The sequence below is a fragment of the Oryzias latipes genome, chromosome 2 (assembly GCF_053564925.1).
Source record: "Oryzias latipes strain Hd-rR chromosome 2, Olatipes_Hd-rR_3.1".
Taxonomy (NCBI): domain Eukaryota; kingdom Metazoa; phylum Chordata; class Actinopteri; order Beloniformes; family Adrianichthyidae; genus Oryzias; species Oryzias latipes.
Genome location: NC_136238.1, coordinates 46,486,858 through 46,510,805, shown reverse-complemented (window position 1 = coordinate 46,510,805; position 23,948 = coordinate 46,486,858). Strand labels below are relative to the sequence as shown.

General features: G+C 39.5%; 1 protein-coding gene and 1 long non-coding RNA gene across 4 annotated transcripts in view; one reads left to right on the top strand and one right to left on the bottom strand.

The window, feature by feature from the left end:
• The window catches only part of LOC144989036 (NLR family CARD domain-containing protein 3-like), a 228,432-nt gene that overhangs the window by 161,145 nt on the left and 43,339 nt on the right, over positions 1-23,948 (bottom strand). The window lies entirely within an intron of this gene.
• Positions 8,445-9,999, top strand: LOC144989483 (uncharacterized). The gene is made up of 2 exons (XR_013653718.1): positions 8,445-8,549; positions 8,658-9,999. It is a non-coding gene; the product is annotated as an uncharacterized LOC144989483 (long non-coding RNA).

Below are 23,948 nucleotides of genomic sequence, written 5' to 3'. Positions count from 1 at the left end.
GAGCTTTAGAAATTCCGGGAGTCTTGTATGCCCAAATAAAGGAAGTAAGAATAGAATCAATTAATTTAAAAAATGAATTATTGAGAAAAATAGGCAGACACTGAAACAAATATAGGAATTTAGGAAGTAGAACCATCTTGACAATGTTCACTCGGCCAAGTATTGAAATGGGAAGCAACTTCCACTTATCAATCTTTTAATTTTATCAATTGGACATGGAAAATTCAAATTACCGTAATTTCCGGGTTATAAAGCGCACCTGATTACAAGCCGCATCTACTCAATTTAAGCAGATTAAGTCATAATTTACATACACAAGCCGCATCAGTATACAAGCCGCATGTTGTTACCAACGCTATCGGCTCGTCTGCCTTCATTCCCACTGAGGTCGCCAAAACCGCATATGCATGTGACGTGTAAGAAGGAGGGGAGAGCGGGCGTGCAGGGAGTGAGAGCAAGAGCAGCGAAAGAGTGTGGGGTGTGTGTGTTTATGCTTGTGATACAGAGTGAAAGAGAACTGTAATAAAATAAGGTTTCCCCTAGAAGAAGATGATTGATTCTTTATTAACCTACGATGGAGGCTCTGAGAGTCCAAACGAACAACCGAAGGAAGATCCGCCTTCAGCCGAGAGGAAAAAAGAGAAAAAGTAATGCAGGAAAGGTTCATCATATGATATATTTACAAAGAAAGACTGTTGTGACTTTATATGATGTTGCTCCGAGTTACCTTAGCGTGGGTGTTATCAGCGGGTCTCTTAATTAGGACAGACGACAGGGACACAGCTTTTGGTGCAAGAGCATTTACGTGTACTTTCCTCTGAAACTCCTCATGGCATATACAGGCCGACAGCACCATCTATTGGTGGCGGTGGTTATTACTGCTGTCTATCACAATATACCACAAAGACCTTACACAGAAAGACTTTTCAAAGTTTTAATTGTGTGCCTGTGGCGCGGTAGTAACACGACAGCAATACGGTAGTGACAGCATAACAGGGCTTGTTAAAAAAACGTAACAGCAAAAGTCATTGAGAACAGCAGTAACTCATAGGCGCATGCGCAGGGCCCGCTTCCATGCGGCACGCTCCTTTATGAAGGGGCGTGCGCCGCGTGGAGGCGGGTGCTGCGCATGCACCTATAAGTGTCAACAGTGACACCTTAACACAGCACGAACAGGGGCCTGTTTCAGAAAGGAGGTTAAGTGTAAACTCTGAGTGCGTTAACCCTGAAATCAGGGAAACCCTGGATTTTCCGTTTCAGAATGGGAGGTTTGTTAAACCAGAGAAAGCAGAGTAAGTCAAACCCGTTTCTGAAAGAGAGGTAACTTCTACTCGGAGTCAGTGTCCATGGTTACTTACGCTGTGAACCTAACCTGGTCGGGAGCAGGTTTTATTCTCCAAACTCAAAGTTTCTGCCGGTCCCCTCCCCTTTTTAAAGACGAAGCGGTATATTTCGCTTCAACCTTCATTGCCCACATTTCCGTCACACAGAGACGGTCTAAGTGACAAGAATGGCTTGTCCTTTTTTGGAGGACCCAATAGACGAGGAGGCTGCAATAATTCCTAGAGAATTATATTTACCTCGTACGAGGATTTTGAGAAGACTCAATATTTTGTCATTTCCCCATATGTTTTTGTTTGAGCGTTACCGTTTTTCGTTGCAGTCAATTACATATATACAATGAAAACAACATTAGGTCTTGCTATGTAGATGTTTCATATGTCAAATATTGTCAACAAAGCCTACATCCATGACATGCTCATATTTGACCTAATTGAATTATGTTTTTATACTTAATTTTTAGCTGCTGCCATGTTGTTTTAATTCCTGCAGGATTGCATCTACATCAAAATGAAATCAGGGACATTGAATTAGATTAATGTAACAATTACTTTTTGGAAACACAATTTTCTAGCACTGCTTACTTTCTTAATCCCACATACACCTATACCACTTGATCAATACAAGGGTAGTGTTGCAGTGTGTGTGTGCTGAGCGGGGTGCGATCAACGAGAGACAAGGGGAGGGGCGAGTGCAGGTGCAGATGGGGGGGTGGGGGGGGAGCGTGGTATATATTGTGTGTTCGGAGGACGGAGCACTTAGTTAAATAAAGAGAAGGTGTCATTCCCAGAATAACTGTTTTGGAGTCATTCTTTATCCGCTCTGGAGGTTGAGGGTTTCCAACGGGAAGTGAACCCCGAAGGAGAATTCCCTTCGGCCCTGAAGGAAATCTCCCCTGCGCTTCTGACCACGGTCGGAAAGACGAGAGAAAAGAAAGGAGAAGTCTTCGCGCAGCGAAAGGTTCAACAGTAGACAAAAGTTCACTTTTAAAAACACAATTGCATGTATTAATATTAAACTGACCAACGTTTGCCAGAGGGGAAGGTTAACAAAAAAGTCCTCTAAACATTACCGACGTTAAAGGCATTTTCCCTCAGATTGGTTCTGTACACTATGCAGCATTTCATGCATTTACACCAGGAATGACACTTCAAAAGTACACCTTAATATCGCCATTTTTTATTTCACTCCTTACGCTATTTAAAAAGTTATTACAGTCAATATTTTATAACAATGATTTAAATTCAAACTTAGGCATTAACTTGAGCAGCTATGTTTTCCACGCTAACTGTCTCTGTTTTGCAGATGCAGTGGCGTTGCTTTTCTTCTGGAATATGTGCTCATATTCACTGTAACTCTGCAGCAGCACGTCAAGTTCAGCTGGAGAAAAATACGCAGACCTCTTTTTTTCACGGTTGCCATGGTGACTCGTGATATCTGCGCTCCATTGATAATGGCTTCTTATAGTCGCGGTGCGCACGCTTACCTCCGAATCAGTCCACTCAGAGTTGATTGATCTAACTCGGATCAGCTTCTCTGAAACAGAAAACTCAGAGTTGTTAATCTCTCGATTGACCAACTCAGAGTTCAAGTTTAACCTCAGAGTTGGTTGAACCTCCTTTCTGAAACAGGCCCCAGGTTAGGTTCACAGCATAAGTAACCATGGATACTGACTCCGAGTATAAGTTACCTCTCTTTCAGAAATGGGTTTGACTTACTCTGCTTTCTCTGGTTTAACAAACCTCCCATTCTGAAACGGAAAACCCAGGGTTTCCCTGATTTCAGGGTTAAGGCACTCAGAGTTTACACTTAACCTCCTTTCTGAAACAGGCCCCTGATCATGTTTCTGCTGTTTTTCAGAACTGCATCTGAACCTGAAAGCTGTCTGTCATATTTAGGCAGCCTTTTTCAATAGAAACTGATCAAAACTGCAGATTCTATTGATTTCTCCATCAGATTTATGTCTTGGGGTGTAACGATTTGCTAAATTCTCAATTCGGTTCCATTCAGAGTTCCATATGTTTCGGTTCAGTATGGCTGTTTAACAAATCTACCTGATGTGAACTTCTATTTTATGAATTATTATTTTATTGTTATTTATGGTGTGTGTTTGTGTGACTTTTTATCTTCCACTATGAAGCAGCATGGCGTGTCCATTTGAATAGGATCAAGTGGCACCTAACCTAAGGTGTAACTTTGGTGCTGCTGTTAGATCAGCACCGCAAGGGATTGTGGGATACCATTCCCTTTGCCTGTCTAGACGGATTGTTCCTGCTCTGTTCTGTTACCATCTTCCTTCATCTCAAGGTCGTCTCCTCCAAAACTAAAACCATGTCTAGAGGAAGAGCTGGACAGATACATAAAGAGACTTCAAAATAAAAGTCCTTCCTTTTTACTGTATTTGCATCAATGACCAATTGAAAATAGAAATGCTTAAAATAAGTAACAATAGATTTAACTTAAAAATGGTTAATCTACAACACTAAACACATTTTATTTAGGAAAACAATATTTGATTAACTTTATCAATCTCTTTAGTATCCCAACATTCTGGAAACATTTTTGCAAGTTTACTGTGAAAAGACTAACCTGTTCAAAAGATAAAACAGATCAAAGTAAAAATTATTTTTTTTTTTTTATATACTGCTCCCTTACTTGTACTGCTGCTGCAACAAGGAAATTTCCCCTTTGTGGGACTAATAAAGGAATATCTTATCTTATCTTAAAAACACATCATCAAAGCTGCAAATGCTGAATTCATCTTCCAAGACCAAATCTGGATTTCAAAGAGACTCAAAGTCAGACTGAAGTTTACAGATGTCTGTGGAGCAGAACCTCACTGCTGCACTCAGACTGATGATAAAACTACAGAGAAGCCGTTTGTTTGCTTCAGTCTTCTTCACAGCTTCTGATGGAGCTCTGTGATCTGACCTCAGTCCTGAGTTCAGCAGTCAGAACTGGACCTGTAGAGTCCAGCTTTGGAACCAGCAGAGAAGCAACAAACAGCAGAAACCCACACTGTAGGAAAGACTCCACACTTCTGACTGATGTTCACGTCCATTTTATTCTTCACAGTAAAGACTGGAACAGAACACTGAGAACCAAAAAGAACAGAGGAACAGTTCTAATGTCTACTAGAAAACAGGAACCACAAGAACACCAGCCTCTTCCTTCATTCATTTAGGAGAAAATCCTTTCCTAAAGAAATTCTTTGCTCATATGGCCCAAAAAAACTGTAGTCACTACTTTTTAAAACTATCACCGATCACATAAAAAGTGTTTGAATTGAACTAAATATTTCCAGTGTTGTCATGGTAACACAGGCAAAGACAACATACACATTGTATCAGCATAAACTACAACCACAATTAAGCTGTTCAAGAGATGAAGATTAAACCAGGATCATCAAAAACAACACATTTGTATTTACAGGTCCATCTATTAAAAAAAGCAAATTGAAGTTTAGCAGATTTAGTTGGATTCTGATGGTTGTAGCTTATAGATGACAACCCCAAAAAGGTGTATGAGAAAGATGTTCTCAGGACACATCAGATGTTAGAAAACTCTTCATTTATTTCCATTCAATGTTCACTTCTGCCTCCTTTTACGTAAATGACTGCATCAATGTGGTTCTGTGTGCATGTTTTATTGATCGTATGGCAGGGAAATGGTTGTTACCAAAGCGCTATAAAAAAAAACCCCAGCAATCTCTGACCACATTTGTGTTGCCAGGGGACAACAGCTGATTGTGTAGACAATACATTAGCGGATTGTTTCGGGCCCAGAAGTTTTGGGAAGCAGTCCACAAAAATAGTATCAGGCATGCTTCTCACTGGGTGCAAGTCCATGTTTGTCAAAAAGAGATTATAATAAGAGAATGATAAAACAAACTGACAAAAACAAGTGAGCTAATTAAGAGCCAAAGTAGGCTAACTGGCATCTGACTGTTAAAATTGAAAAAAAGTCATAAGGTCATTAGGATCAGAAAACCCAACTTGGTTTTTCTGAAATTTTCTGCAGGAGCTGCTCTGTTACAGCTTTATCTACACACCCCAATAATTGATTTTTTCTATTGCATTGTTGTTCATAAACCACACTGCCTCTTGTTAAGGACATCACTGCTGTGACATTAAGGATGGTAGTGATTATATCTAAACATTTGATCAATGTTCTATATTTACATTACATGAATAAATTAATGCCACAAAAAATTAAAAGCACGTAAACTTCATCAGTGTTTGATTGCTTCCATTGTGCAGGCATCTTCTTTTCCTGACATTCTATCTCTAGTTGTAGAAACTATGCATACACATTTTTGTTTTCAATCGAGGGACTCGATATCAATGCCCTGAAACTGCAACGTATTTTGAAGTGATCCAACAAGACAAATTTCTTGTTCAAAATCATAGTAAAAAGAAAGAAAAGTAATATTCAAAATAGTAATTTTATACTAAAAACTAAATGTTCTGTTTTATTATTTCTTTTTAAAGCATTCAAAACTTACTTTATCAGCATACATTTTATTCAGGCAGTTATCTAACCCTGTAGCACGATTTAAACTGCAAGCTATCATCTACAAGGTGGAACATGGGAGCAGCTGCAGAAAATACAAGATGAATTAATCCATGATTCACAAGTGGAGGAAGCTAGAAAACGAACTCCAAAAGTCAAGATGACGCAGCTAAATTTCTGTGAAGAAAAAGGCGACTCGATTGATTAACAATCAGCGAACTGTTTGGAGACGCTTCTCTGCAGTCACCATTCGACTGAGGGCAGTAACATATGGAGTTAATTCAGTCTCAATAATCAGAAATGCACACAACCGGTTTTACAAATACACACCCTCCGATTCACAAATGTCATTTTATGCAAACGTGAAAAATAAATTCGGAAATACACACCCTGTGTTTCACAAACACACACATTGTGTTTCACAAATGCACACTAAATGTTTTACAAATGCACAATAAGTGTTTCTCACAAATGTGCACACTGTTTTTCACAAAAACATTTTAGAAATTCACAATAAATGTATCAGAAATGCACAATAAGTGCTTCACAAACGTGATTTTTAGTTACACATGTGATGTGAACTCACAGATCATTCGAATTGCAGAATGTGCATTCAAAATCCCGTTCTCGTTTGTGAATCTCCCCGTGTGTGTGAGAGATTTTTCTACGGTGAATATTGAGACTCATCTGACAGAGCGGGTCGACTAATCTCACCATTGGCTAGTGAATCTGTCAATCAAACTCATCGGCAAAGCAGGCGGGTTCGCTTTTAGCCAATCGAATGGCCCCTTACACTCTTCACTCTCAACTGACGAGGGAGGGAGCTGTTCAGCACAGCAGTTGAGAGGACGCGGGCGGCAAACATGGCGGAGAGGTCTTCTGAACGGGATCAGTCTCAGCCCGTAAGTAATGCATTTATTTGATCATTCCCTCGTTGTACGTCCTGTAATGTTATTGAATACTAAGTTGAAGCGGTCTCCTTAGCCAAGTGATATGTGTGAATGCTTTATGAACACTTCAGCCGAGTCGTTTGCAGAGTACCCCCACCACAAATTAGCTTAGCTTAGCCTGTGCGGTCATATTTTTAATGAAAGCGGGGGAGGACTAATGATGGTTTTGTCAAGTTTTATACTTGGCATACCAGCTCTTCACACAACACGAGTAACTACAACCAACCAGGGGCCTCGAAACTAGCCGGCTTTCGACGCAAATTGTGTCTGTCTGCCCTGTGAGTGTGAGGGAAGTTTAAGCTAGCGCGTCGGTTCAAGCTATACAGCCAATCTGTAGGTTCTTAACATGATTCATAAGGAACTAAGGGGGAAAACATGCCGGATTTACAGCAGCACAGAAAGTTTGATAAAAAGTATTGATTTGGAGACGGGGATTTGTTTAAACACTGATGCTATGCTAACTAGCTAGCTAGGTAGCTGTTCCGTGTGCTGCCTTTATGTAAACGCGATCCGGGTTAAAGTTAGACACAGTCTTTTCACAACCCAGACTTTAAGACGGGGTGGATATGTGCAACAAAGTTAATTCATATGACATTCATGAAAACGGCATTTTTTAAATATAACATACATGAATCCACTGTTGAATGAAAGAAGCCTCATTAAGTTTCTAACGTTAGAACCCGTATTGTGCTGAAAAGCCCTGTGAGATTGAGTCAGAGTGACAGCCACTAAATTCCCTGTATCTTTAATTCCAATGAAGTAATGACAAGAATCCCAATCATTATGTTTTTAGGCTGTTTTGTAGTCGATAAGTAGTCACAGAAAGGGCGGATGGGAGAAATATGCTGTCAACAGTGATTTGAGTAGAAGTTACTGTAAGTATTACACACAGGCTTCCTGTGATCAGTGTCTTGTCTCTGATTTTTTAAAGCTGTTCTTTACTACAAGCTCAAGTTATCATAGCAAGAGTGTTTTAAAATATTCCCCTTTCTAATATTTGAAAATTATGTAATTTAATCTCAGACAGCTAAATGATCTAATCCATGTTTGTCGTGTTTTTATTTATTCTCTAGGAATTGCTGAAGCGTGACATCCTAAATACCTTTCTATTCTATTCTATTTCATATTTTATCATCCTATTGTATTACTGTTTTACCTGTCAATTGGGAATTTAGCATTTTTGTACTTGTATTCCATAGATCTTGCACCTGAAGATGGCAGACAACAACTGTGCAGACTTGGCCTTCTTCAGTGACGCTGTGTACGTGTATGGATTACCTCTGAGGTATTCATGTTATTCATAAAGAAATCTTTTATTCACATATCAGGCAGTATAAGCACTTGGTTATTTGTACAAAAATAAAATAACTTTTTTTAGACTCCTCTGAAAACAAAGGCAACTCTAAAACTCTTTCCCCTCATGAATAACATTTACCCCCCCCCCCCTTAACAGTCTCTCTCACCTCAATTTTTTCCCCAGTGATACATGTAACCCACTCCTGCAATTAATCTAACCTAGAAATTCTACTTATTGGCAACGTACATAAGAACATTACATTTTAAACTGATGTGTACCGTATTGGCGATGCATTTGTAATTATGTGTTTGAGACATGATTTTCATGTTATTGTCAGGGTGAGAGGAGAGCACAGAGGAGAACATGTGGGCATAGCCGAGTAAATGCTCACAGTACGTACAACTGACACAAACAGCTTCATTGCAGCAAAAGTGTACACACAATCAACGGTGAGTTGAACTTAGTTTTAAACGCTTTAATATATACATAAAAGTGAATGATGTATTAAAAATAAATCTGACAATATAATATTTCTTTTTGCTTTTTTCCAAATACAGGATTGAGCCCCTCTGGTGTGATGTCTTCATGACTGTTACTGGTTTATATTACAACATCCTGCACTCTCCTGAGGACCAAGACTTGCTCAATATCAGTAACATCACGTATTCTGCTGCCACTGTATTTTCCTACCACACATTCAGGCCAGTTTGGATGTCTTTAGTGACGCGTGGGACACCCATCCAATCAGGACGGAGCAAAGCATGACACCAAATCAGCTGTCGCGCGTTACCGTCAACCTTATCAAAATGTATTTTATAGAATTAAATAAACACAAAGAAAAAGTCATTTTAAGTTCTTTCATATTCCTAACTACTCAGTGTTTTATCAGTGCCTGTTTGGATGAACAAAGAGCTGATTTCCTGGAGATGGGAAATGTTTTTAGATCAGTGAAGTAGGGCAATTCCCCACGGCACACTTGACCATCTCCCACGGCACACTAGTGTGCCGTGGCACACTGGCTGAAAAACACTGCTTTATTTAATCTCACTGTACTGGACAACTGATTTGTGTGCAGTTCGACTAAAGTGGAAAGTATCAAGAACAGTATGATGAAATCACAATGATTACAAGGAATTTTCATCAAAAATGAATGAAAAGTATTATTGTTGTGTGGTGCAAACTATTTCCCTAAATTGTTTGGTTTTTAAATCAAGTAGGAAGAATAGCACATCTGCAAGTTCAAAATGCATCACAATGCATGGCATTATGAGCCATCAGCTGTACTAATCTCACTACTTTGTTAAGAGTCACTTATTTGCAAATGAAAAACAGTTATGGAGATATGAGGTCTGCCTGCTAGAAACAATATAAGTCATTATTAGTGGGTCTCTGTTCCTACATAATCTAAAACATAAAAAAAACAGTGCTGTTCATAAACAGTATCTTTTTTTTTTTTTGTCAGGGTATGCTGGTTCCAGAGATTGAATGGGAGGAGAGTGGATCCATGGCTGAACCTCATCCTGGGATCAATGTCCCGGTATTGGACAGTCCTCTTTTGGGTCCACAAATGTTGGAACTGCAAGACGACATCAATCCATTGTGGAATTCAGACCGTTTGGGAGTGGACCTACATCTTTACTGTCCCGTTTGTTTAGAACTTAATTTAGGCGACATAATTACATACAGAAGAAGACAGACTGAGGGGAGGAAGACAAAGTTCAAATCAATACTGCTGTATTGTTCAAGGGACTTCATTGTATGTAAGGAAGTTATGAAAATTAGTTCCAGTTTAAATAAAATTCAAATCAGTAGAGATCCCACATTTGCTTAAATTTTGATGTTTTAATCTGTCCATGTTTTCTCTGAATTTTACTCTGCAATAAAGGGTGAATGTTTGCACTTTGTTGTTCTATGACCATCTTTTGTTGTGTAGTATTTAACCAGTTATAAAACCCAGAGAGATGAGGATCTTTTTTGCAAGGGTGACCTGGCCAAGAGGTGTATATGTATATGGTTACAATATAAAATCAATGACATTTGAGTTATTAAAAAAATAAAATTAAGGTCCAGCAAAGTGACTTTGGGCTGAGCAGGGGAGGTGTATTGGGTATCTGATTGACAGTGAGATGAACTTGAGGTAATGTAGTCCCACTGCGTGGTACGGAGCAAAGTGATGCCAGTTCCTCCACAAAACCTATGGAAGTTGAAGATTTTTCTCCTCCACCTTCAGATGATCAAAACCGTGTCTGAGTGTTGAAATGACGCTAGCATGAACGCTAAGAGAATAACGTACAAACAATCCCGAGTGAAACATTCATTTTAAATCTCATGACCAGTACAGAGTTCGATGGATTCTATGTCAACTGCATTCAACCACTGTTGCCTTGCTCCCAGGTCCACTGAAAAGTTGCGCAAGCCAGTAAATTTTGACAACCGAAGGCAATAAACCGACAAGCCATGCTAAAGCTAACACGCTAACGACCGACTGGTCCAGAATCAAACATGGGCGGGCGGGGCTTTTGCCACCTGCAGAAAGCGTAGAGAAAGTGTAAGGGGCCATTCGATTGGTTAAAAGCGAACCCGCCTGCTTTGCCGATGAGTTTGATTGACAGATTCACTAGCCAATGGTGAGATTAGTCGACCCGCTCCGTCAGATGAGTCTCAATATTCACCGTAGAAAAATCTCTCACACACACGGGGAGATTCACAAACGAGAACGGGATTTTGAATGCACAGTCTGCAGTTCGAATGATCTGTGAGTTCACATCACATGTGTACCTAAAAATCACGTTTGTGAAGCACTTACTGTGCATTTCTGATACATTTATTGTGAATTTCTAAAATGTTTTTGTGAAACACAGTGTGCACATTTGTGAGAAACACTTATTGTGCATTTGTAAAACATTTAGTGTGCATTTGTGAAACACAATGTGTGTGTTTGTGAAACACAGGGTGTGTATTTCCGAATTTATTTTTCACGTTTGCATAAAATGACATTTGTGAATCGGAGCGTGTGCATTTGTAAAACCGGTTGTGTGCATTTCTGATTATTGAGACTGAAATAACTCCATAGTAACGCTATTAACAGAGACAATATTCACCTTCACCTTATGAAACGCCATCATCTTTCCATCCAGGCTAGGATTGCAATGCCCCAGCGACTTCCAGCAGACTACAATGAAAAGCTGTTCATCTTCCACTCCTAGTGCAGTAGAAAGATCGTTGACAAACACCTCCAGCCCAGCCACATCACCAACATGGACGAAGCGCCGCTGACTTTTAACATCCTGGTGAGTCATAATGTCCAGAAGAACGGGAGCAGGGCGGTAGGATATGTCCAACAGGGCAGGAAACGTCAGCTTTTGTTGTTTTGGGAGGCAGCGCCGGGCGAGTTATGCCACACTTTGTGAACGGATTGTAAAAGCTTGGGCTTGAGGAGCCAGACGGCCACCAGAAAGACTCTGACAATGACGAAAGGGAACCTGGCGTGTTTGATAGAACTTTAGCCCAGCTGTTCATGTCAGATAAAGAGGATTAGGACTTTGATGGAGGTTTGGATCCTCTTTTATGACTGAAAAAATGAAAAGTAAATCATAACCAACTCCCGCTGCCTTTTTAAACACACACTGAGTGTGTGTGTGCTGAAGCCGCTGTGTTGGCGCCCACGCGTGTGCAGGAAGCAGGGGGGGAGCCCTCAGTGCAAGCGAGTGCGTGAGCGTGCATTCTGTTTGTGTTACTCGGTTACAGAGAACAGTAATAATTAACATTTCCTCTAAAAGAACGGAGACTGGTTCTTCTATTAACCCGCTCTGGAGGCTCTGAGGGTCCAAACAGGGAAGTGAACCCTGAAGGAAGATCCCCCATCGTCCCTGGAGAGGATCTCCCTTGGGTCTTTCGACCGCAGTCAGAAACAACGCAGTAACGGTTCAACACTAGCAGGCGTGTTTTACTGGTATGTGTTAACTTACCCGTGCCTTAAAACCTGGTGCACCTTTTGTATGTATTAAATACAGAAAAAACTAACCATAACTGAGACTCTGTCCTATAACCCAGTAGCCTTATGGTCATGAACATACAGTACTGTGGTTTCACGACCATAGGGCGCACCGGATGGTAGGGCGCGGTCTCAGTCATGGGGGATTTTCCCGTCTTTAACACATACAAGAGGTGCACTGGGTGTTAAGGCGCGGGCACGTTAATGCCCTGTTCGGGCCCTCAGAGTTTCTAGAGTGGGTTAATAAAAAAATCCTGACTCTGATTTTTTTAGAGGACACTTTTTGTTACTGTTCTCCCTCCCTAACTGAACACAAACTGAATGGTCGCTCACTTGCGCGCTCTTGTCTCCCTTCCTCCTTATCCTACACAAGAACTAAACACACAGCACACACACAGACGCCGCCGTGCCCACTTCTCCTTTCTTACTTTCTATATGTGCTAGAAAACGCTACTCCTTTCAGCGCATACACACACACAGACACACAGACTTGCGCTGCACGTCTCCTTTCTTCATGTGTGCTAGCCAAAACCTGCACCTTTCAGCACACACAGAGACTTGCCCCAGTCTGTCTCTGCATTTCTCCTCCAACGAAAGCAGCAGCTTAAAGCAGTGGGCAAGCTGCTTTTCTGCTCACTCCTTCTGCACTGAAATGGTTGAGGGTTATGAGGTAGAAGGAGCATAGAAGGCTTTAAAATGTAGATAGTTGCAATGCAGGTAGGTTCCACTTGGCCTTTACGTCTCTCTCCCTTCCTCACTCCATCTTCTTCTACGACCCACAACTACACAATAGGCGCACCGGCTCATGGGTTTCCCCCTGATGGGGAAAAAAATGTATAACTTTTAAGTGCGCCTTATAGTCGTGAAAAACTGTAGTTTTTAAATCCAAGTTTCAAATGTATAGTTAATATTTTAAATAAATGCTTCAAATTTACAATATGTACTCTCGACTTTGGAACTAGCTTAATTTATCTTTCAGTTATGATACGCATTTCTCAAATTAAAAATCTGTTCTTTTATTTTTTAAAGCTGATTCATATTTGACCCAATAATTTTACATTTTTTCTTAGGTTGAGAATTTTCATTAGAGACATTTTTTATTAGAAAAAGGTTTCACTTATTTATGAGATTTCATGTGTCTTTTGAAATTAGATAAAAAACTAAAACTTTTATCACATTCTTTACAAGAAAAAGGCTTTTCTCCTGTATGAATTATCATGTGTGATTTGAGATTAGAACCATCATGAAAACTTTTTTTACATTTTTTACAAGAAAAAGGCTTTTCTCCTGTGTGAGTTCTCATGTGTGTTTTGAGATGAGATACATGACTATAACATTTATCACAATATTTACAAGTAAAAGGCTTTTCTCCTGTGTGAGTTCTCATGTGTATTTTGAGATGACATAAAAAACTAAAATATTTTTTACATTCTTTACAAGAAAAAGGCTTTTCTTCTGTATGAATTCTCATGTGTGTGTTGAGATGAAGTACATCTCTAAAACATTTATCACAATATTTACAAGAAAAAGGCCCTTCTCCTGTGTGAGTTCTCATGTGTCTGTTGAGATGAGATATTTGATTAAAACTTTTCTCACATTCTTTACAAGAAAAAGGCTTTTCTCCTGTGTGAGTTCTCTTGAGAATTTTAACTTGAGACAATTGATGAAAGTTTATACCATATTTTTTACAGACTCTTTCAGAATCCGTTTTCTGTTGGTCTGTATCTCCATCTGTAGTTGATGTTGATTCTTCATGTTGGTTTCCTTCTTCATCCTGACTATCAGTTACATTAAAGCTCTGCTGATTGTTTAGATCTGCTTCACTCTTCTCATCTTCCTCATACGTAGGAATCTCCATCAAGGTATCAGTCTCCTGCTTCAGATCAAGCTGATCTTCATCCTGACTGATGCAGAGTTCCCCTGGTTCCTCTTTAATCTGTGGAAGAACTAGTTCATCCTGTTCTTCTTTAAAGTGTGGAGATTCTTGTTCCTCATGCTCCTCTTTAATCTGTGGAGATTCTTGTTCCTCATGCTCCTCTTTAATCTTTGGAGGTTCTTGTTTGTCTTGCTCTTCTTTATAATGTGAAGGCTCTTGTTCCTCCTGCTCCTCTTTAATCTGTGCAGGTTCTTGATCCTCCTGCTCTTTTTTATAATGTGGAGGTTCTTGTTTCTCATGTTCCACTCTGAAGTTCTTCTGTTGGTTGCAGAGATCCTCTTCAGTCATCCAATGCTGGGGGAGGACTGCAGCAACACAAGAAGGAATCCTTTTATACTTAAATTTTTTTTAACATTGTTATGCACCAAGAAAAATCTAAACCACCTCAAAAGTATTTCAGTTTAATTTTTTTAATTCAACCCCCCCCCCTCCATTCTCTGAACTCACTGAATCCTTTTCAGAGTCATGGGGATCTTCAATGATTTACAAGCTACTGTTGGGCAAAAGCAGGGCACGGCCTGGACAGGTTGCCAGTCTACCGAAGGACAGTGAGGACAAGATTATATCATGTTGTGCAGAGCTTCAGAATTCTTGTGATCCTTTTGATTGTAACTGTGTAAAAACATTGAAAAATTAAAGTGCTGCTCTTTTCTAAATTCCTTTTTTCTTCTTTAACTATGCGATGAAATTTGAAACAGTGATGAAAACTCTAATGAGACACCTCATAAATGTACATGGATCAGAGCTGCAGCTTTGAAACCAGCAATTCGTCCTATCTGTTGAACAGCAGTTTAAAAGGAAGAAACGCTGAAGTCTAGCCAAATCATTCCTGCCCATGAAGTCCACACAGATGCTGAGGGACACTGACCAGTGGTGGTAAATGAGCATCAACGCTGGAAATGTTCACAATCGGTGGGCATAATTAAATGTGGAGAATACATTCATCTGCCCACACAAAATCATCCACTGCTTCACTGCATTTCACTATTAGACTGAACCAATGCAAACTTTCTGCATTGAAAGGACAAATACACTGAGTTGTGTGTTTATAGCAGGGGTGTCCAAACTACAGCCTGCGGATCTGTTTTTATTGGCCTACAGCAAATTTTGAAAATATAATGAATATGGCTCGCATATGGCGCTTGAGCTCAACTCTGTTGCACTTCTCAGTTTCCACACTAAATGGAGTCGGTCACAGAAAGGTGTTTCTCTTCCAAACAAAATTAAGCAAAGAAGAATATTTATCACGAGTCACCTGAGGCCTGTTGCACAAAAGTAGAATTAAGACATCCGGGATAAATGACTAAGCTGAGCTCAATGAAGCCAAAACATGTGCGTCCAGGCTTAATTGGTTGCACAAAGACCAAGCCAGGATGAGCAGACACGGATTCATCAAGCCAGGTGAAACCAATCCTGGATAGGTGCGCGCTCACGGCTCACTCAAATAGACCCCGCCACAGATCACAGATTAACTGATTTACCATGGCAACTAGAGCCGCGTACTTTTCCCCGTTCTGGAGCACAAATCCTCATGGAGGCATACGAGGAGGTAAAAGATATAATTAAGAAGAAAGGCAACACCGCCACAGTGATAAAGTTTACCTGCTTTGTTTTGTCCTTATTCAATAAAGGAACATAATGTTACACATTGTGTTTTTATATTCATATGGAATGTGTATTTGTTTATATGACAGAGTACTAGGGCCCCACTAAGGACAAAGGATAAAGTCATAAATTTATGAGGCTGGTTCTTTCTGCAGAAAACAACATATTCTTTTGACAGTTTTGATAGTTATGACAATGTGATACTTCATATTCTGACACATCAGCATGTCTTCGTTTATGAAACCATACTGAAGTACAATTTCACCAAATGCCCCACATCTGTCATTTTAACAACTGTCCTCCTTTAAAACAACTGGTTACAATATTATGACTTGTCTTTTTTTCCCTCTGTGGCCCTAATATTCTATCATTTTATATATAGCCTTATAGTCTATGGGAAACTGTAAATTATCTAATGATAGCAACATCATCTAAAACTCATTATTTATCCAAAATGATTGACATTAATGATCACAAACATTTAAATAATGACAGTGGGTCTAGTTATATGTGATAACAATGTATAGTGAGCAGTGAAATAACTATTGGTTTCCATTTGTGGCGACTGCTGACTGACATTAGGGATGAGATGAAATAGATCCTGGAATTTAGCCTGGTCTGGAGCAGGCTAGCTCCACAGAATAAATCTCCATGGTAACTTATACCATAACATATCCTCCTGCCCCCTATCCAGCTTTAGTGCAACCGGATTGGGGATCAATTGAGCCAGGATCACCAAGATATCCTGGCTTAATGCCTTATCCTACTTTTGTGCAACAGGCCCCTGAAATGGCAGCACTGAAGAAACGCAAGATAGCAAGTGAGAAGATTTCAAACACGGTGGGAAAATGAATATTTCTTTAAGGAAATCAACGGAAAGTGTGTCTGCTTGATTTGCACTGACGATGTTGCCGTAATGAAAGAGTATAAGCTCGTCGGCACTATGAGACCAAGCATCAGAGCAGCTACGCTTCGTACACAGGTGCTGTGTACAAAGAGTAGCTCAGATGTTGGCTAATATTGCTTGTTGGTCTGCCCAAAAAAATAACAAAGCATTAAAATATAATACTTTAATGAACATGACACTTATAGTATTTTGGTATAGTTCTACGGTACAGTATTGAACAATTAAAGACCCATCGCAAATTTGCCATTTTAGAAAGTCCTTGAAAAAGTTTATGCACACTAAACACACTAATGTCTTACAGTAATAAGCTGGTGGTCATTGATCTTCTGTTTCCTAGCCTATCTCTTTAAGGGGAGTCAGAGTCAGTGGTGGTGGTCCCTCAGGCCAGGAAACTAGACTAAGTCTTTGACCCGGTGCACCTAACTTTAATTCTTAGGTGCACCATGTTACCCCATGCAATCAGACTAAGTGTCAACACCTGGCCCCGCCCATATAGTGAAATGTGCATGTAAGTTCCGGGTCAATGGGTGCACTTCCTGCCTGCCGCTTCCTGCGCCAAGCTACTGTGGCCACACCAGGACGCCAGAAACTTTTGACAAAACCCTATTAGGAAACCTCAACGCTCCTGTGACTTAAAGGCCTTGTGAGACTTGTGAACGTCTACCCTTTCCTAGATACCTGCAACAGTGTCTGACTGGTACTCAAGTGGAGGTTAACTTGTGTTTAAAAAAAATAAAAATTTGCTTTTGTTGTCACAGTGTGTATATGCATGTGATTGGGGTGTTTTTTTTAATGTTTTTGTTTTATTAAGTAACCAGCTCTGTCTGCAGATGGGCTTGAGGCCCCCTGTGGTTTTATCCTGTGTTTTATTTGTTTTTTTCTTTTAAATTTGGAACCACGTCTCCATTTGGTTAAGTCCCTATTTTTATTAGTGTGTGCCTGGACCGCTCGTGTTGCCACATTCGCAAACACAAAGCTATAAGTCTGCTCAGAGACATGGTTAAGTCGCATGGAGAAGCCGGTCGGTCCTGTTTGCGGTCTGAAGCCTTCTCTGGAACAAAACACCATAATAAACTTTAATAAACTTTCTTTGTATAACACATTTCAAGATAAAAATCAGAAAGTGATTTACGCTAATACAAGGTAATACACAGTAAAACAGAATATAAAAGGATAAAGAAAAAGCGATTCAAAAAAGATAGATTTTTAGCTGCTTTTTATAAAAAACGGAGACAAAGAAAATTACAAACAAAATAGAAAAGAAGTAGTCCGCTCTCGCACTTAAATAGTCAATTGGACCGGTGGAGCGCGTTCTTACAGCTTTGTGTTTGAGGGGAAGGGGGGATGCTTTGTTACGTGTGTGATATGTGTGGGAGACTTAGGACTGCGATCCGTCTCACACCTCTAGGGGAACGAGCTACAGAACTCAGGAGAACCGGGTCTAAAAGTATGTGTCCGGGCAGAGCTCGGACTGCCAACACACACACAGCGGCTTTGTTTGGGGCGGTGTGAGCTTTTCAAGCAGAAATGTTACTCATTCTTAAGAAACCGTTCAAACAATCACGTGGATTTGTGTTTCCAGTCGTGTCTCGACAAAATAAAGGCTGATGTTATTCCCACATATTTAATGTGCAGCCAGGATGCAGATTGCAGAATTTCCCGCATGGATTCTATGTCCATCCAAACCTAATGTTGTTAGCGTGTTAGCATACTGCCAATCATGGCTTCTTTCCGGCTCAGTTTTTCAACAGAAGAAGCACTGACCACACGGATTACAATTAAAATGATAAGCGAACAGACGCTTCATAATAACCGTAACATTAATAAAAGCACGTTTAGAAGATCGTCTCGTATATTACAGAGCTGACATATCTATGTATGTAGCCGCTCAGCAGAACACATATCCTCTTCCGGTTTTTCAAACCCCACTGCGCATGTGCAAATGATTTATTCCAACTGAAAGTGTGACCCATTTGAACATTTGTTATATTTTGAAAACATTTTTCTGGGCTCATGTACACGGTTGAATTCTAATTTGACCATTGATCCGATCAAGATATTTTGTTCATGTAACCGCGGCTTATGGTGTCTACTCGCAGTGTGGCGGGGGCGTGGCATCACGATGGTGTCTTTCCATCGTGATGTCTGTCAACCATCACGATGAACGATGGTTTCGTCCATCGGCACAACCCTAGAGTGTACGGCAGCAAAAGGTCTTTTATGTTGTTATGTTCTTATCCCGTTTTATCGCTTACAGGGTCAAGGGGCTGTTGGGCCCTACCCCAGCCAAAGGACTTCCAGGGGAGGAAGGGCTTCTAAAGGAGGCTGTGGACCAAAACTCCAGACCGCATAAGGCGGAAATACTGCTACGTAGTCCTGAGAAGCTGTGTAAAGGCATCAGGGGAGCACAAACCTCACAAAACTCTCTCCCCTGCAGCCAACACAAAGCTGCTACTGGTGTGTCTGTGTCTCTTAGCAGCCGGACACACCCTTCCACACATGGAAGGTTTTTTGGTGCTGTAAGTTTTTCTCATGTGAAATTCACTGCATTTGTTACCGATTTAATGCTTTTAATCCACGTTACAGCCGCCGTTCCATTTCTATTAAAGCCCCAAAATGAGAGTCCCACCCCACTGCTTGACATGCAAACTTTAGCCAATCAGATCAACCAGAAAGGTTCCCGCCCCAAGTGACAGAAATGCCCCCTTAACACTGAGCGTAAATCCAGGTGAGGGCACAAAAGAGAAATGACCGAGCAAGATCACTGCTCAGTTAGGATTGTAGCCGTTCAGTTGTAAAATACGGGGTCGCTTGGTAAGAATTGGTTCACTCACACAGTTCCTAAATATGCTCGCTTAGTTGACTTTACGCCCTTTTACTTTATGGCAGAGATGTAATCCCATAGACAACCAAAAGAATTTAAATGTTTAGTCACATACCAACTATGTGGAGCTGCAGCTGCGGGTTCCAGCTGCTATCCAGCAGTCTGCGCTGTCGACAGAGCTCCTCCTCGTTCTGGACGATGGTTCCTTCAGCAGCAGAAAGTTGTTCTCTGACAGAACCTTCCTGAGGTTCTGAAGACATGGTTCCTGCTCCGATCTTCAGCTCCAACTCCCACAAACACTTTTCTCCTGGTTGGAGATTTTCCTGAAAGTTCCTGTGATCCTGCAGGAGTCAGTTCTGCTCAGCCTGCAGAGCAAACAGAAAAGACTCTGGAAGCTTCCACATGTGAAACTTCCAGACAAAGAATCCAAACAACAACATCTGATTGGTTGACTTTTGGAGGGAAAGCTGCAACAGTCTTCTGTGATTGGTTCAGCCTTCCCTGCCCCCACTAGTCCACTGCACAGGGGGCAACATTCCAGGGGGGGTTGGTAATCTCCTCCTTCTTTTGTTTCTGCCCCACTGGCTCTTTCAAAATAAAGGCTTGTTGTAGCAGAAACCTGAATGGAACATCAGAATGGACTCCAACTGCTGCTGGTTTCAAAGCCTCCTTCTCAACTTCCAGCTGAACTGTCCCGTTATGTTTAATTCTTTCTGCTTTTTTGATTCTTTCTGCACCATTAGGGAGAGGATGATGAGTTTATTTAGCAGATCTACTGCCAGAAAGTGATTTGTCAACTATGGAGAAATGGTAAATGATTCCATGATGCAAATATAAATTGATGCTTTCATTTTATTGTTATAAAAATATCTGCAGGCTCAAACTTAGACATATGAGAGTTCAAGAAGTACAATGAATCAAGATTGAAAAACATTGAATTGAATTGGAGTAATATGACATTTAGTTAGATAAATGTGTAAATTTGAGTTGTAAAAACAATATTGAGTTGGATAGATTTAAGACATTAGGTTGAATACATTTATCTACATTACTTATTACCAATTGAAGTAATTCATTTAAGTTGGATTATTTATATATATATGCGTCACAATAAAAATAAAAATGAGATAGAAACTCATATGTTTACTTTGTTCTTTTTCTCCAAGCAGAGTCTAAAAGTCTCAGCAGGAAAATGACAGCAGAGGATCCACTATTTATTATTTTTCATATTAATGTATCAGTATATTTTTTTCTGACATTTAGTCTTTAAAAATCACAGTTATTTGGTCATTTTTTTTATTTTTTATAAATAGTGTTATTTATTTTATTATAATGATCATGAATTAATAAAACTTTATTTTAGGGCTTTACAATCAAAGAAAGATAAAAGCAGTTTAAAGTTTTAGAGTAAAAGACTTAATGTGGCCTCACAAAAAAAAGTTTGGTGACTCCATCCTAGCATCCATGGCTACGTTCACACTGCAGGGCTTAGTGCTCAATTCTGAATTTTTGAAAAAATTCAATTTTTTTGCAAGGCCATTCATATTTCCAATAAAATGTGAACATCTGTGATCTCCTGTGTGACGGTGAAATGATCCAGAAGTGACCCGCAGTAGTCAACTCAACGGTGAACGACGTCACTCTTGTTTGTGGAAGTCGCTAACGTTAATGTGGTCCAGAGGGAATTCATTTTTCTTTGGCGGATGCACACAAAGGCAGGAGACGGAGGTACCAAGGTTATAATAATTTTATTAAAAAATGTTAAAAAACAAATAAAAATAGACCAGTTAAAATAAATGCACACAAAAAAACAGAAACAGAGATTCAGTTTGCTGAAGAGCTGAATAGCTAAAGGAGGTGGAGACTCCTAAAGTTGTTTTTGTTTCAAGAAAATAACTGTTTTTCTGCAATATAGAATATATAATCACTTGATCATCTGTGTTTTGAATGTATTTATGTTAACAGTTTTTGGGAGGATTTTTTTGTTGGTGCTCCTCAAATTTTCCTTTTCCTATTTCTATTCAGTTACAAAAACATCATATTATTAGTAGTTTCTGGCGATAATTTATTTGATTTGGCATTTAATACTGTATTAATTTCTGGAAAATTCTTCATTCATAAGAGTAGATTTTTTTAAAACCAAACCATTATTCACTACATTTAAGAACTGTTTATATTTTAAATCACTAAAATACATGAAAAAAAGAAAGCAATAAAACTGTCCATTTTCATTGAAGATCACATGTTGTATGACAATCCCTAGTATTGTGAACTACAATTCTAAATTTATTTTTTTAGTTGTATCTATTTCTTTTTTATTTCTTTCTGTTGTAGTTATGTGAATGGAAGTGGGCGGTTCCAATAGCCAAATGCTGCCCATGACAATTACCCCCCCCCCCCCCACACTGCACCTGAGCTAATTAATGTGTTTTAAGAATGAAGTCAAACTGTTTTCATCCTCAGTGAAACGTATTCAGAACCTAAGTCCTTTCATTAATGACATTTGTAAATCTGCTACAAAATTGTTACTGATATAGGGTCTAGATTGTTGATTGCCTTAAATTTTAATTTATACTGAAAGTTTTATTTTTATTTTTATGTGTATAGTTTTTTTTTTGTTTTGTTTTTTGTTAAAAGATGTGCTTTAATTCATTGGGTGGTTGTGTCTGCGAGAGTTTTGTAATTATTTTTAAATATAAGTTAAGAAAAAAACCTGAGCCAAGTAATCCTGCAGCAGCTCCATCATTATTGTCTTTTTTACACAAAAAGAAAACAATACAAACATTTTTACAGTGAATTTATTCAGTTTAACATCAGGTATTTCTGCTTTGCAGACCTGCAGACAATGACAAAGGGTCAAACAAAACCAGAAATAATTGTTGTTCTAATGTGAGACAACAGATAAACTGAGGTTGGATGTAAAAATTCTCTTAAATAGTAAAAACAAAAAAGCTTCAGTCTCTATTAAGTCTCTACTCTAAACATTTCTTCATCTCATAAACAGTAATTTTATGCTCACATCTATGATTGCAGTTTGGTTTTGTGGTTAATTCCAGTACATCGTTTAAAAAATAAAAGTACATCGTAAATTCTGGTGACGTCATATCCGCTTACCAAGCGGTTTTGACAAAAATATTTTTGTTTTTTTAGATTTTTTTATTAAAAAATATTTTGTGACTTAAAATGTTGTAAATTATTTTCGTAAAAAAATTAATATTCGGATTATCGAAATGTAAAAGGCTTTTTCAGAATGAAGTAATCAGCGTGACCCGGAAGTAAACAGCAGCGCGCGGCGCTAGCAGCTTGTAGCTAGCTTGTGTTCAGAGACCGGCGGCGGTTTTGTCCGGACGTTCGTGAAGTTTTTGGACCGAAAGGAGGATAGGAACTGTCAGCATCGAGTGAAAAAGCAGCGTAAAGAAGGTGTTTGTGGGAGTTGGAGCTGAAGATCGGAGCAGGAACCATGTCTTCCCTTCAGTCTCTGAGACAGTTGATCAGCGAGCGACTAGGTGCTGCTGCTGAAGAAATCTGCAGACTCTGTGAAGGAACCATCGTCCAGTACGAGGAGGAGCTCTGTCGTCAGCGCAGACTGCTGGATGTCATCTGGAAACCACAGCTGCAGCTCCACCACATAGGTATGTCACCTTCATCACACAGAGAAGAACACAATTGAACAACACACGCACGCGACAGTATGAAATGTGGCCAAAATGTGCAAGAAATTTCAGCAAATCAGAGTCATTTAGCATAAATCTTCTTTAACTTCAGGACAATATCAGAATAGATGGATCACTGTTTCAGTGGAATTTTGCAGCAAAAACTACAGAGTAGTTGACAGCATGATAGCATCAGATACAGATAATTGTAGGCAGATGTTGGACAGTACAACGTCCTGCTGATGATTCCCATAAGGAAAGAATTCCCTGATTAAATTGACAGATGACTAAAAGCTTAAACTGATTCTGTAGCATAATTTAAAATAAAAGTCAAAACCAGAAATGCTTTTTCGTTTTCAAAATGAAGCTGCATTTTTTGACTCAAATTATAATGAGAAAACAATCCACCAAAATGCTTTTTCATGTTCTACTTCAACATTGATTATTCTGTCACTGAATGAAAATGATAAAGAGAATGGTATTTGACATCTCTCAGCGTCTGCCCTAAAGACCTCCGTCTGCAACATGTGGGCTTATTTTACCGTGTCTGAGACCAACGACTCACTCGCTGTTTGAAAAATGTCTTCGACAGAAGTGTCACAAAGAGGGTCAAAGGTCAAGCTTTAACACCACAATCTCACAAGCTATTTGAAAATTCACCACCACCATGTGTGGAAAGAATATGAAGCTGCTGTCATTGCTGGTGCTTACCACAGTTTAAGGGGCCACCAAAAAAAATTACAAGATTTAAAGTTGTAGATTTATGAGAAAAAAAACTGGTAAACTTAAGAGATTAAAGTGGAGGTGAGCATACAGACCAGCTATTGACGTCAGGTGACTATGGGATTTCTGGGTATGTGAATGAAAAAAAAATAAAGCTCTGGTCCTCTACACCCAAATGTGTCTTTGAGCTCCTTATTTTATGAAAC